General features: G+C 30.3%; 1 protein-coding gene across 1 annotated transcript in view; it reads left to right on the top strand.

Moving 5' to 3' along the window:
- Window positions 1–13783, top strand: part of LOC123301245 (sialoadhesin-like) — a 333059-nt gene that overhangs the window by 231905 nt on the left and 87371 nt on the right. The gene's annotated exons all lie outside the window — the stretch shown is intronic.

Raw genomic sequence — 13783 nt, 5'->3', positions numbered from 1 at the left:
TCTATATACTACAATATATACACAATGTCAACTTTGAAAACCCACATGCCTCCCTTCAACCCGTTTGTCCTCGCTTAGTTCGCCCCCTAAAAATCAACTTTCACTAAAGACAATTGACTAAAAATATTCTTTCAAATGAAAATTTGACCATTTTTGAAGCAAAGATAGTTATAATTTAAATTACTGGTTTAGAATAAAAAATCTGGTACAAACAATACTCCTCGGATTAAGTCTTCATAATTACGGATGACAGTGAACGCAGGGCAGACAAATAATAGATGCACAAAGTTCTCGTGTTGCTTTAAGATGAGCAAAGCTGAGCCAAAATTCTAGCAAATGAAATTGAACATTGAAACTGCAGGCAAGACTGTGATTCCTTACTAAACTGCAAACTCTGGTAAAGAGGGCTAAAACCAGAACACTTATTCTGTTTATGTCATCTTTTCCAAAACAAATAAATTTTCACAGCCAATATTTATCAGAAGATTTTCAATTTGTAATGCCCAATTGTACTTTGATCAGGATGAGATGTCAGATTCATAAGGCAATTGAAACATAGGTTAGGTTAGTTAATATGGCTGCCCAGGAAGGACACACCTAGGCTATAGAGCCCATTATATATGTGTTTTACAATCGTTTCGCTGATAATTTCATTTATCAGCTCCACAATTATTTTCAAAGGCTGAGTGCACCTCCTTCATGCATATACCATGCACTACACCAGCCCATCAAAACTATTAATTAAATTAATTTTTGTTGTAATGGCAGGAATCGAACCCACTACCCTAGGCATACCGCGAACGGAATGGGTCTTAACGAAACGCCTTATCCAACTGTGCTACTAAAACATATCAAGGAAACATATTAAGGAAATATATCGAGTATTTCTTACCAGCTGTAGGTGTTGCTTAAAAATGCTTACTTGCACTCCTTCCATTTCTTCAAAATACCGTAGAGACCAAACAGGAGACGTTTAGAGTAGAGCATAATTTTTTTCTTATATATAAAATAGATCATGCTGTATAACAAAAGCAATATCAGGAAATATTCTGATGATTACCACTAATTACAATTTTTATACAGTCAATATTTAAATTTTTTCACCTAAATATGTTAATATGTGTACCAACGGCAACAACCATGTTATTTAACATGTAACGTTAGTTTGTTAGTTAGTTACTCGTATATATTATGTACGTACTGTTTTAATATTATCGTTATCACAAACACATAATCTGCAAAATATGTACTGTAACGAACGATATCTGTATTCTACAATAATTATAAATGTTCACTATAACACCTACAAAACATTCTGTATAATGAGCTTCAATAGACGTACAATAATATTATATGGTTGTCTTTATTCATTATTTATAAGTTTGTATCAAAAGTTTTGTTCGTTTTATTGTCGAGTGTTTTTATAGCTCCATATCTAAAGAAATATTGATTCTACTATATCGTGGTATAAATTTTAATTTTGTGCTTTAAAACGTATTGGAAAGACCAAAGAGCTCGAAAAGCGGGTACACTCTGAAGCCGTGCCAAACCATTACAGTAGGGAACCATTGTGAAGAAATCGACGAAATGTATTGAAAATCTCGTCAACAGCAGCCGGCACTGGTGAACAGAAGAGGTTCTTTTCTGCTCCACGACAACGCTCGTCCGTTCGTTTCACAAATCACCGCCCGAAAATTAAACGAATTGAGCGTCTTTTCAAAGATCTGCCTCACTCGCCATATTCCCCAGACTTTTCGCCAACCGACTACCACCTTTCAAGCATTTAGATAACTTTCTCACCCGTAGAGCCTTTACCAATCACGACCAAGCAAAAACGGCCTTCGTCAACTTTATCGAAACTTGAGCATCCAATTTTTATGACCACGGAATTATTTAACTTGTGTAACGTTGGCTCTTTAACGCAATTAAAGTGCAATTAAAGTACACTGATTCATATGACGCTTATTTCGCTTAACTTGAATAAGTATTCACTGAGATATTACAGTTTAAAGTACTCAACTTTTGAAACGACCAAATATATATCCTATGAATAGAGTATGCAACATGTTTAAAGTTGTTACATTGTAGATCAAACTGTGGTATCGTTAGAATCATAGTGATCGTCTCAGAGAAAGTTGGCATTACAAAATAGAATATCCTTGACGATAAAAACTTTTTTCATCTGTTTTTTCATAATACATATCAAAAGGAAGCCGTTTCACGGATATTCCGAAAAAATATATTTTATGGATTCGCATACTTGAGTTTTATTTCTGGCGTTTCCACTCTAACGATACACTACCTTATAAATATAATTGTATGGGTGGATATAAGTCTATGATTTGTATATATATGGTTCGCAATGAAAATTTAATACTATTTTCACTTGCAATTTCTTATCTTACTCCTAATGCAACATGTTTAATTAATTGATTAATTGATTTAATTTTCAATCTCTGAGGTAATTTGCTGATTTAACGCAGCTCCACCGCTAGTAATTTTTTTCTATACAAAATCGTCATTTTTAATATGCAAATAATTAATTCAATAAATATTTACAGCATCATTAATCAATATAATTCGTACTCAGTGAATTAAAGAATACTAGCTGTGAACTACCCGCTTTGCTGGGCAACATCCCCACTTGCACCCCTCCCCCACATTTCCTTGCGTGGGATAACATTTTTGTACTGTACACGTCATGCTCTTTTATTTGATACCCCACTTAGGTATATTTGTAAATATTCGATAATTCCTTCCCACTTTCTCGCTACACCTTTCTACCCTCCGAAGGTTAAAAGTAGATAAAAACAATAGATCTTTGAAGCTGGTTGTATATCGTGTCAATATTTGATCTTAATCGATGCACAACTTTTTTAGTTTTTGAAGCATATCCCTTTCAACCCCTATTTCAACCCCTTACTCTACTATAATATGGATGTATTATACATAAAAACCTTCCTCTTGAACGACTCTATCTATTAAAAAAAACCGCATCAAAATCCGTTGCGTAGTTTCAAAGATTTAAGCATACAAAGGGACATAGCGACATAGGGACAGAGAAAGCGACTTTGTTTTATACTATGTATTGATTTAACGCGGGAAATATTTGACGCATTTGCAGAACGCGTGAGTAAATGGAACTTAACAAGACGGGTGAATATTCTTAATGGTAATATATCCAACAACATATTATAGCAAACTGCTACCAAATGTACTTCTGTCCGTTATTGTTGACGAGAGCTTTGGGTATATAAGAATTAAGCACCCACTTACAAGAAATTTTAACGTCTATGAACCGCTTAATTTCTACATTATGTTTAAGTAAGACTCAATGTATATAAAGTACACATGCATATCTATTCGTTGTGTGCGTAGTCATGGTGGGGATAATAAAATCGATGCCAGCGCTTTAAGTGAAAAATTTTGGAGATAAAGTGGGCTGTTATGACTAATTTGCAATTATTTACATGTTAATGATATAGAAACTGTCAAATTAAAATGATTGAAAAACACTAATTAATTAAACTTAATGCATTAAAAATTGTGAAAATAAGAAATCAAATTGTACAAATATTATTTTTCAAATGTTAATTATCGTAATTATTTATTTAAATTTGTGAAACAAGAATATTAAATTTTAAATGTAAGTTTTCAATGCAATCCACACAATTATATATGCATCCATTAATTCTATAATTAAAGTAGTGTATCGTTGTCATGGAAACGAAATTCACGCTCGGAGCGATAAGGGTGATTTCCAATGTTATATAGATAGTGATAATACAATATTTACAACAAGTGACACACATATTAACACACTTTGTGTATTGTGTTGTGTTGTTGATGTTCAGTTTGTTATTAGCATACAATGAGTTTAATAATTGAGATTAGAATTTAATACAACTAATTTAACCTAACTTTGTTTAATAATTAAAGTCTTACATTCGTATATTAAACAATAATTAGTGTGAAGATATTTGTATATATATATATACTATGTATAATTAACTATTGTGGAGAATTTCATTTCAAATAGGGATGTTTATGTCTCAAATATTACCAAATCAATACGTGAACGTTTGATTTTATACTTTACAAAACAAGATCAATTGAAATTAATTGTATTTTCCCGCAGAAAAGCAACTGTAAAACCAATGTTATTAAAAATATGAGAAGTTAATATCATTAATCCGGATTAACATTAGTTTGAATTAGACGAAAATTAATTATGAAGATGTCTCATAAAAGATAGACTATTAATTCATTTCCTTTATCCTTTAAAAAAATTGTAAGAAAAAACGTTGTCTTCAAATTTTCACGAAAACATTCTCGGTTAATAAAACCCTGACGAAAATGATACCGGGTAAAATCCGGTCCAAATTATGGTTCTTGAGACATCGGCTTCACAGGGCTCGAATAAAAAATTCAATGAACTTACAATGAAATATATTAAAAAAGACGAAAGATAATTGTCTCAATTAACTCTAATTTTTTCCATTTTAAGGAGTTAATGCTTTAAATACCCTGCATAGAAAGAGTTGGATGTCAGTGCTTACATACTTTTTAATAAATTTTAAAAGTTTAAATAAACCTAACCCACTAACTTGACGGTGTTTCGAGCTCAATTTGTTGATTATCGAAAATTGTTTAAAGTATTAAATAAATTTTTGTTTGGGTTTTTTAAAATCTTTAGCAAAACTTACTAGATGAAGCCACCTACAGATCTTCAACTATCAATCTTTTACAGTTTTGTTCAAAATGGATACCAAAATTTTGTTCTGATTTGTTCCCTGACGGGAAAACAATGATATAAGACAAAATGTTTGTGATTTTTTTATATTTGAAATATTTTCAGTTTTTAAACTTTTGCTCTATCTCTTACAGTTTACAAGAAGAGCCCTTGGGAACTAAGACCCAATTATTATTGAACTAAGACCCAGCTATTACTGATCACGCTATATTTCAGCTCGATATCTCTTTTCGTTTTTGAGTTGTTGTGCTGCCAGATAAGCGGATGGACAAACAGAAATGGACTAACCAGGTGGGACTAAAATTCACATTTAAAATGAAGATATACTCATACTTTTGTTATTTATATGAATATCGAAAATATCATATTAGGTTAATTTGACTATGATGAAGACGATACCACTAGTTAAAATCGAGAAAAAGTACGGTTAAAAGCATACGTTATTTATAGTCTAAAATAATTTAAACCAAGTCAATGTGCCTTGATGAAAATTCTGTACAAAGTTTGATAATTTCATATTGTTTGAAAATTATGTTAAGATGGTATTTTCGGTTAAAGGAACTGGAACTGCAGCACTATTTTATTATAATACTATTTGAGAGTGTTGAAAATGAACTTCGTAATCTAATAATTTAAGTAGTCGAATTAAGATAGGAGAGCAATGTATTTACAAGTGTATAAACTATACAATATACATAAATTAAGATTCTAAATAGTGCGACCTAGAATATTCTATATGTAACATACATTCACATATATGCATTTATGTGTTCCAATAGAACATGTCCAGAAGTTATAAAAATACGGTATTTAGAAAATAACGGGTGAATTTTTTAGAGGGACACATCTTTGAGTTGGTAACACTCTTTCGTTTGTAACACTTTTTGTTGGTAACACTCTTTCCATTTCATAATGAATAGACTAACGTCAGAGTAATGCTTGCACATTCGTGAAATTTTTATGAAAATTTATGAAATTTTTTTGTTAAAGTATTATGCCCACAAACAAACAAACCCAACCAATGAGAAAAATCAATACCGGACGAAATTGTTCGATTGTTCGATTACTTAAATAATAAAATGTCTAGAAAATCTGTATTTGAATTTCCCACGCAGCGTCTTTATACCATCTGATTGAACATATACAATGACATTTGAATACACTGTTGTCAATGAAACAGGTGTTATCAAATTGTTAATTATTTATAGAATCGGTGCAGTAGAAATGCATGTTCGGTATTACAGTTTGTAAATAAAATAATTCTGTGCTACTGGAAAAATTTTCATAAAAATTTTAAGGGTGGTATGAGAGAAATTTGGAAAAAAAAATATTATATAAGAACTCATGTTAATTTTTCGATTTTTTTTTTCAAAAACGGTACAGTAAATTGTTCTGAAATTTTGTATATACGTTTAGTAGGGAGTCGAACTCACGTGTGATTTTTTTCATAGAAATTCTATGTAAATAATCATAATGTTCATGGTACCATAGTTTCACATAATGAACATGTTAATTGATAAAAAAAAGATCGTGCGATCTAGCCCCATTAGATTTCTATGAAGATTTAAAAAGTCACTTGCCTACACCCGTTAAATCAGAGACGATAACACGTAGAATACAACGTTCGGTAACTTATTGGTGAAATACGACCGCAAATACTACAAAAAGTATTGAAAATTAGAAATTACGTCATCTATGCGATAGTTGCTCTTTATTTTAGTTGATAAATTCATATCTCTAAAAATGTCAGTAATATAATGAATAATAATTAAAACATGAAAAACCCGACTGTGTTCAATAAAATCTGAAAAGAAAGAAACAAGTACAGTACTTAGCATACCGACTTTAACAGTCGTGGCTCATTACTGGCAAGATTTCAGTCGGGCTAGATTTTGATGGGCTCCGACTGTCAAAGTCGCTATGTAAACTACTGGACTTGGTTCTTTCTTTTCAGATTTTATTTAACACAGTCGGTTTTTTTATTTTTTTATTATTTATTTTATTTTAGACTTTTAAGTGTCTCAGCACTAAAATAACTCTCTCATTATACTCTATTAAAATTTTAAATCAATTTATTATTCCTAATTAAATTTAAACATATAACTTTTATGTATATTTATACAATACCCCTTAATCCTTTATTTTTTTACCCTACTCAATAGGTTTTGTTAATTTTTTTATAAACTTGTTACTATTTCGCTCCCAAATCCACATCTTGTTTTGTTTTTTCAAAAACCTATCTAAGAACACCTGGGTTTTTGAAACAAAATTAATGATACCATTGAAGAAATCAGATGATAAAGAAATTTACAAACATACAAACAAGATACGCACGAAAAATATAAACACTCCTTGACAGTTGGGTAAAAAGAGATGAAAATTATGATTGAATAAATTTCAATAACATGGTTAACATCAAAATACGAAATTATCTACTATTTTTCAACAAAAATTGAAAGATTGTTTAATATAAAAATCACAACTAAACCTTTACCCTTCGATATCCATTTACTTCAAATATTTTTTTAATACCGCAATTCCCCAGTTTGTCGCGTCAAGCAGCGTTTTTATGCACTCGATCCATCTTTTTTTCAAATTCACAACTTTCTCTTTTTGCATAAATCCACCACACCAGCATGAAACTCTTTCACAACTAGGAAAATAGATGATGTTCTTAGAAAAAACGGTTAATCATTCCTCTCGCGATAGAAAAGGACACATTAAATATATCCGATTGAGGCACACTCATGCCAAAATGTCTACTACTACTTTAATCGCTTTTTTTCGGTTATTATTTCGGATCATCGTTTATTTTGAGAGACTGAATTCACTTCAGAGATTGTAGAGTGCCTACATAAAGGAAGGTAATTAAAATTACTTTTGTTGCACTATGGAAATCAAACCAGCAACCTAAGATTAAATCGCGAATATTTCCCCAAGTAAATCATAATGGTCTTACCAATTGAGCCACTTTTACTGGAAATTTGTAGTAAACACGAGGAAAATGTTTGAAAATCACTGATACAATCAAAGCAATACACTTATTCCATTCAATAGTGATTTTATCTAAATTAGTTAAAATGTATCAAACTACTAAAACACAATATAATGAATGTATTGTTAATATTGCTCCTAAATATGTACTCTATTTTAGTTTAAATAAGATATTTTGTTGCATACATAAACTTTAAAAAGTTTTTATATTTAACCAAGGAATGATAGTGTAGAGAAACTTCGAAAAATTAGTACAGCCAAGAATTTGGCATAATACTCCAATCATCTTAGGGTTTCACCTCGGAATCAAGCTGAATAAGCTAATTGTTTGTACAAATCTTTATTTTGATAGTAAAAACGTTCTCTCAATAGTCACAAATGATCATACGTTCGCGTCGTTAGATATTCAAGGTCAAAAATCTCGAAAATCCGTTTTTTGTGAATATCTCGTTTCTTTTGCCTCCAATTGTATTTGCATTTATTATAAAAGTTGTAGAAGATAGAACCGTTTTTGAAATAGAGAGCGCAGAAGGTGTTGCGCTCAGCTTAACATACTTTAGTTCTGGGTCATTATTTATAAATAAAAGGTATTAAAAAATTATTAAAGTAGTATTTAATCGATAATTAAGTGCAAAAACTGTATAATAGATAAAGTCAATCGTGAATAACAGGCTATTATTCGGTTTTTTTTTTTCATTATTATTCATTAAATATTGCTTAAATAATTATTGAATAGCCTATATTTATAAATATTGACCCAGAACTAAAGTACGCTAAGCTGAGCGCAAAACCTTTTGCGCCCTCTATTTCAAAAACGGTTTAACATAAAAAAAAAGTTCTTCAATATTTTTAGAAAATTTTATCGTCTACAACTTTTATAATGAATGCTAATACGATCGAAGGCAAAAGAAATGAGATATTTACAAAATACTGATTTTCGAGACCTTGAATATCTAACGACTCGAACGCGTGATCATTTGTGACTTTTGAGACAACATTTGTACTGTCAAAATAAAGGTCTGTACAAAAAATTAGCTTGTTCCGTTAGATTCAGAGGTTGATTACTTATTTTGACTAAGATGATCGGGTTATAAATATTGCTGAAATTTTCGTATTAAACATTCTCAAAGTCCGCTGCACACAAAAGTGATTATTCTATTCTAGCGCTAATTTTCAGGTCCAACAACTGGTACTTCATTCTGTCGGATATCAGAAAAAAAATCATTTTTGCAATAGTTTATTGTTTCTAATTAGCCCTGTCTATTTTCTATTTTGTTTAGCTTATAGTGGTACAACGAAGTCAATTAAAGTTTATAATCTATCAAACTTTCCTTACAACAAAAACAATCGTTAAATTAAAATTTTCATCGCTCACATAGTTACCCAAACAAATTTCAAAAAGAAAAACATCCATTAATCAACACAATCACTCTGTCTAACTATACACATCAAGTAGGTACGAATACATAGTTTGTTTACCAATTTTCCAACATCTTTCTACCAATTAAAAACCTAAAAAAAAAAAAACAGAAGAGAAATAACGCATTGAAATTCAAAACAATAAAAAAACAAAAGTATCACCACAACAGTACAAATGAACAAGCAATTTAATTTTAATCTAATACTTTATCCAAACACCCACTTAAAAACGCAAAAACAAACCCTTAACATTTTTTTTTATTTTAATTTTATTTTAAATAACAGAACGTATAAATTTAAACAATCATAGATATTTGTTATTCTTTTGTGAGAGAACCATAGAGAATGTTATGTATTTCATTCTCAGTAATACCAACATAACATACAAGGAATTTAATTTTTTGTACTAAATAAATATATGTTATTAACTTTTTAGTAGGTAAACACATAGACAGGATTGCATTCTTCAATCTTCTACTCTGTTCTTCAATTGTGTCAAATTGATCATCGAATATTCACTTTAGACGTTCAAGTATTGTTCTCGTATATTCGTTCTTGGCATTCAAAATATTTTAAGTTCCAAAAGTTTTTAGAACAGTCTGTCATTCATGACTTACATTTATAGTTTGGTTACTTACCTTAATGGTTCTCTTGGAAATTCAAAAATTTTCTAGAAAAGTTTATGGCCGTATATCTTCGTCAGCTACCGGCATCAGTCAATGAGTCTGTTCAAAAATATTCAGAAACATTTTGCGCCGATCATAAGAAACCACTTTTGTTCCAAACATATCGTAGTTTATTTTTTTCCCTTACTTCCCTCTCGCTTCCCCCACGCTTCCCTTCTGCCACCAAACATTTTTATTATCAATGGGAAAAAATAATGATAACCATTAATTTCATTATAACAGCTATTAAACCGATCTCATTGACATTACAATGTGTGTAATGTCAATGTACAAGGACGTGAAACTCGAGTGGAGGGTAGCGAAAAAGGCGCCTATGTGGGCAAGGTCTTGTTCTCGGTCGTTGCGTACTTTGTACTGCACATCAGGCTACCTTTTGTTTTCAATTTTTTGTATTTTGTTTTACAATCAATGAAAGTAGTTGAAAACAATTTTTATTGTTACAATCGATGACTAGTCTACGCCTAGATAGGCACCGTTAATTCAGTTACGGTAGGTTATAGCTCGGTATAGCGCTTTTAAGACCCTATATACACATATATGTTCTTGGTGTATCACTATTCAGGACCGCATTTTTATTGGAGTATTCAAGCTCTTAACAGAGACTTTTCGAAACAAGTACTGATTACCTTCATATTGATTATTTACCAATATTTTTATTGATTTTTTACCGTTTTTCTATTTTCTTTACTTATTATATGATAAAAGCTTAGAAATTCGAACAATCAGAGATATTTATTCCGTTTTATGAGAGACCGTTTAGAGAATGTTGTTTTGTTATTGTTCATTCACAGTAATGCCAACACAAGTAATTTTGTACTAAATAAATACATTAGGTAATAATATTATTATGTAAACAAAATACAGAAATTTTATTTAAATAAACAGCATGAAACGATTTTTAAAAATAAAAAGGTTTTTTTTCTGTTGTTGTTGTGGATAATAACAATATTAACCTTATTTGTAAAAAAAGAACAGAAGAATATGTGGAAAACGATTGTTATGCTTCTTTTTTTTTGCAAATATTAGAGGTTGTGTGACCTTTTCTTGTATTCCAACAAATTAGTTTTTTTTTTTTTTTTACTTTTTATTTCTTGAATTATCAACTACAAAAACAGATTTTTCTAATAATTAGGTTTTTTTTTTCATTGTCAGTTCACACCATTTATTATATAAAATCTTCTTCTTTGAACAAAATAAAGGAAGTATTCGGTGATGAGATTCAACGAGAATATTAATTTTGAACGTCACCCTTGAATCCATTATGGCCATTTCAGACCATTAAAATCTAGTTTTTCCTTTCGTATAATCGCGGTAATTTAATTATACAACAAGTGAAAACAGACAATTGACTAAGTTAGTTTTTGAAACCATACCATGTATAGACAGTATTGATTATACGTGTACGCGTCATGTGAGTAAAGTGAGATAAGCAGCCATACATACATGTCACACACACATGACTGATTCCCATATAAAACATATTATACAATGTTCAAACTTAATTTGCGCCCTCACGAGTAAACAGTGAAGTTTTCGAAAAAATTTGTCGAACAAAAGTTTTTTATTTTTAAAGGAAATTTCTTAAATTTAAACTTTGATTCTATCTCTAACGGTTTACAAAATCGGTCATACGGACTCAAAACCCAACTGACCTATGGTGCTCGTTTACGAACTCGACCTCACTTTTTACGTCCTGAGCATGCTTTTTGGGTTAAATATAATATAATAAGAGAATATTATACTAACAACAAAATTACGTTAATGTAAACTAATAATGTTTCACAAAACATTGCAACTTAATTAATTAAATTCCACATTAAAAAACTTTTTTAATTATAAAAAATTATTATTATTGTTATTATTACGTCAAAATTCATGTGCCTAATATTTGTATTTTTACTAGGAATTATATTAAATAAAAATAAACCAAAATAACACTGCTTGTGTTCAAAAATTAGTTTTTGAAAAAAGTTAAACTCCCTAGGCTACCATATTGAAGTTTTTTCCATACTGTAATTGGATAACTATTGTAGCAGAAATAGAGTAGGTGCAGTAGATAAGGCAAAAATGATATTTATGATATTAATATTTTTTTTAAATAACAAAATATTTTTATACCATGTATATATGAAATATACATAGTATATTAAGTTTAGTCCCAAGTTTGTAACGCTTAAAAATAATGATGCAAGGAAAAAAATTTTGTCATAAGTGTCCATAAAATCACCTAATTAGTCCATTTCCGGTTGTCCGTCCGTCCGTCCGTCTGTGGACACGATAACTCAAAAACGAAAAAAGATATCGAGCTGAATTTTTTACAGCGTAACCAGGACGTAAAAAGTGAGGTCAAGTTCGTAAATGAGCATCATTGGTCAATTGGGTCTTGGGTCCGTAGGAGCCATCTTTTAAACCGTAAGAGGTAGAACAAAAGTTTAACTGTAAAAAATGTTCCTTATCAAAAATTAAACAACTTTTGTTTGAAACATTTTTTCGTAAACATCACTGTTTACCCGTGAGGGCGCCAATTAGGCGGAAATTTTATAATATGTACTATACTTGATTATCAGTTATGTATGTGTCATATGTTTGTATGTGTAATGTGATAAAGAAATCAACACTGACTTTGCATGGTATTTCAACAATTAACTCAGTCAATTGTTTGTTTTCACTTGTTTAATGTATTTTAAAATCTATCGTAAATATTATATTAAAATTTCATTAATGATAAAAAAAACATCGATTCATGATATAAAAGGTTTTTCAGGAGTTGAATAAAGCATTTGTTATACCATGTATATGAAATATACCAAGGTATACTAAGTTTAGTCCCAAGTTTGTAACGCTTAAAAATATTGATACTATGAACACAATTTTGGTATAGGTGTGCATAAAATCATCTAATTAGTCCATTTCCAGTTGTCTGTCTGTCGTCTGTCTGTCTGTCATCACGATAACTCAAAAACGAAAAGAGATATCTAGCTGAAATAGCGTGCTTAGAACGTAAAAAGTGAGGTCCAGTTCGTAAATGAACAACATAGGTCAATTGGGTCATCTTATAAACCGTTGCAGATAGAACAAAAGTTTATGTGTAAAAATTAATCCTTATAAAAAAATAAACAACATTTTTTCGTAAACATCACTGTTTACCCGTGAGAGCGCAAACTATGCGCAAATTGTATAGTATGTTATATCAAAATAGCGGTTATATATGTGTGTCATATATGTATGTCATATATGTTTGTGTAAAGTGATAGAGTCATCAACACTGTCTATACATGGTGTTTCAACAATTTACTCAGTCCATTGTTTGTTTTCACTTGTTTAATAGATAAAGTATGACTATTATTCAATTATTTACATATATTTGAAATAAAAAATATTTTAAAATAACAATTAATTGTATTTTTGCATTAAAAATTGTATAAATATCTTAGAGGAGAATTAACGTTAATAAATACAAATTCTCCACCTCTTCTCGCCATTCACAGTGTCCCATTATACTCCCTGAATTGATTCTGTGAATTCAACTTGCATTTTTAAAAAGAGGATGAATTTTTAATTTAATTATTACAGATCGTAATACTAAGTTACGGGTAAAAGCAGTCAAAATTTCCACGTTTCATCTATTATCTAAAAACCCGCAAGGGTCCAATCCACTTACGTGAATCGTAGAGGGGTGGCCAAAATTGTTGACACTAGATTTTTTTATTCATTCATTCAAAAGGGGGTTGTTTGGACATATTAAATCTGATTTTGCTTATTCGAAAAGTTAATCCTTTCGCCACCATCAAATTATTTTCTTTACGTTTTGGTCCTATTCATTCAAATTTGATAATTTCGATGTCTTTGGACTTACATGTGTTTTATCTTCAAACCCATTCATTTCAAAGTACACGGTACGATTGACAGAACCAAAATCATTAAAATTGAG

Source organism: Chrysoperla carnea, chromosome 5, assembly GCF_905475395.1.
Source record: "Chrysoperla carnea chromosome 5, inChrCarn1.1, whole genome shotgun sequence".
Taxonomy (NCBI): domain Eukaryota; kingdom Metazoa; phylum Arthropoda; class Insecta; order Neuroptera; family Chrysopidae; genus Chrysoperla; species Chrysoperla carnea.
Note: the sequence above shows the minus strand (reverse complement) of the source record. Positions and strands in the feature narration are given on the sequence as shown.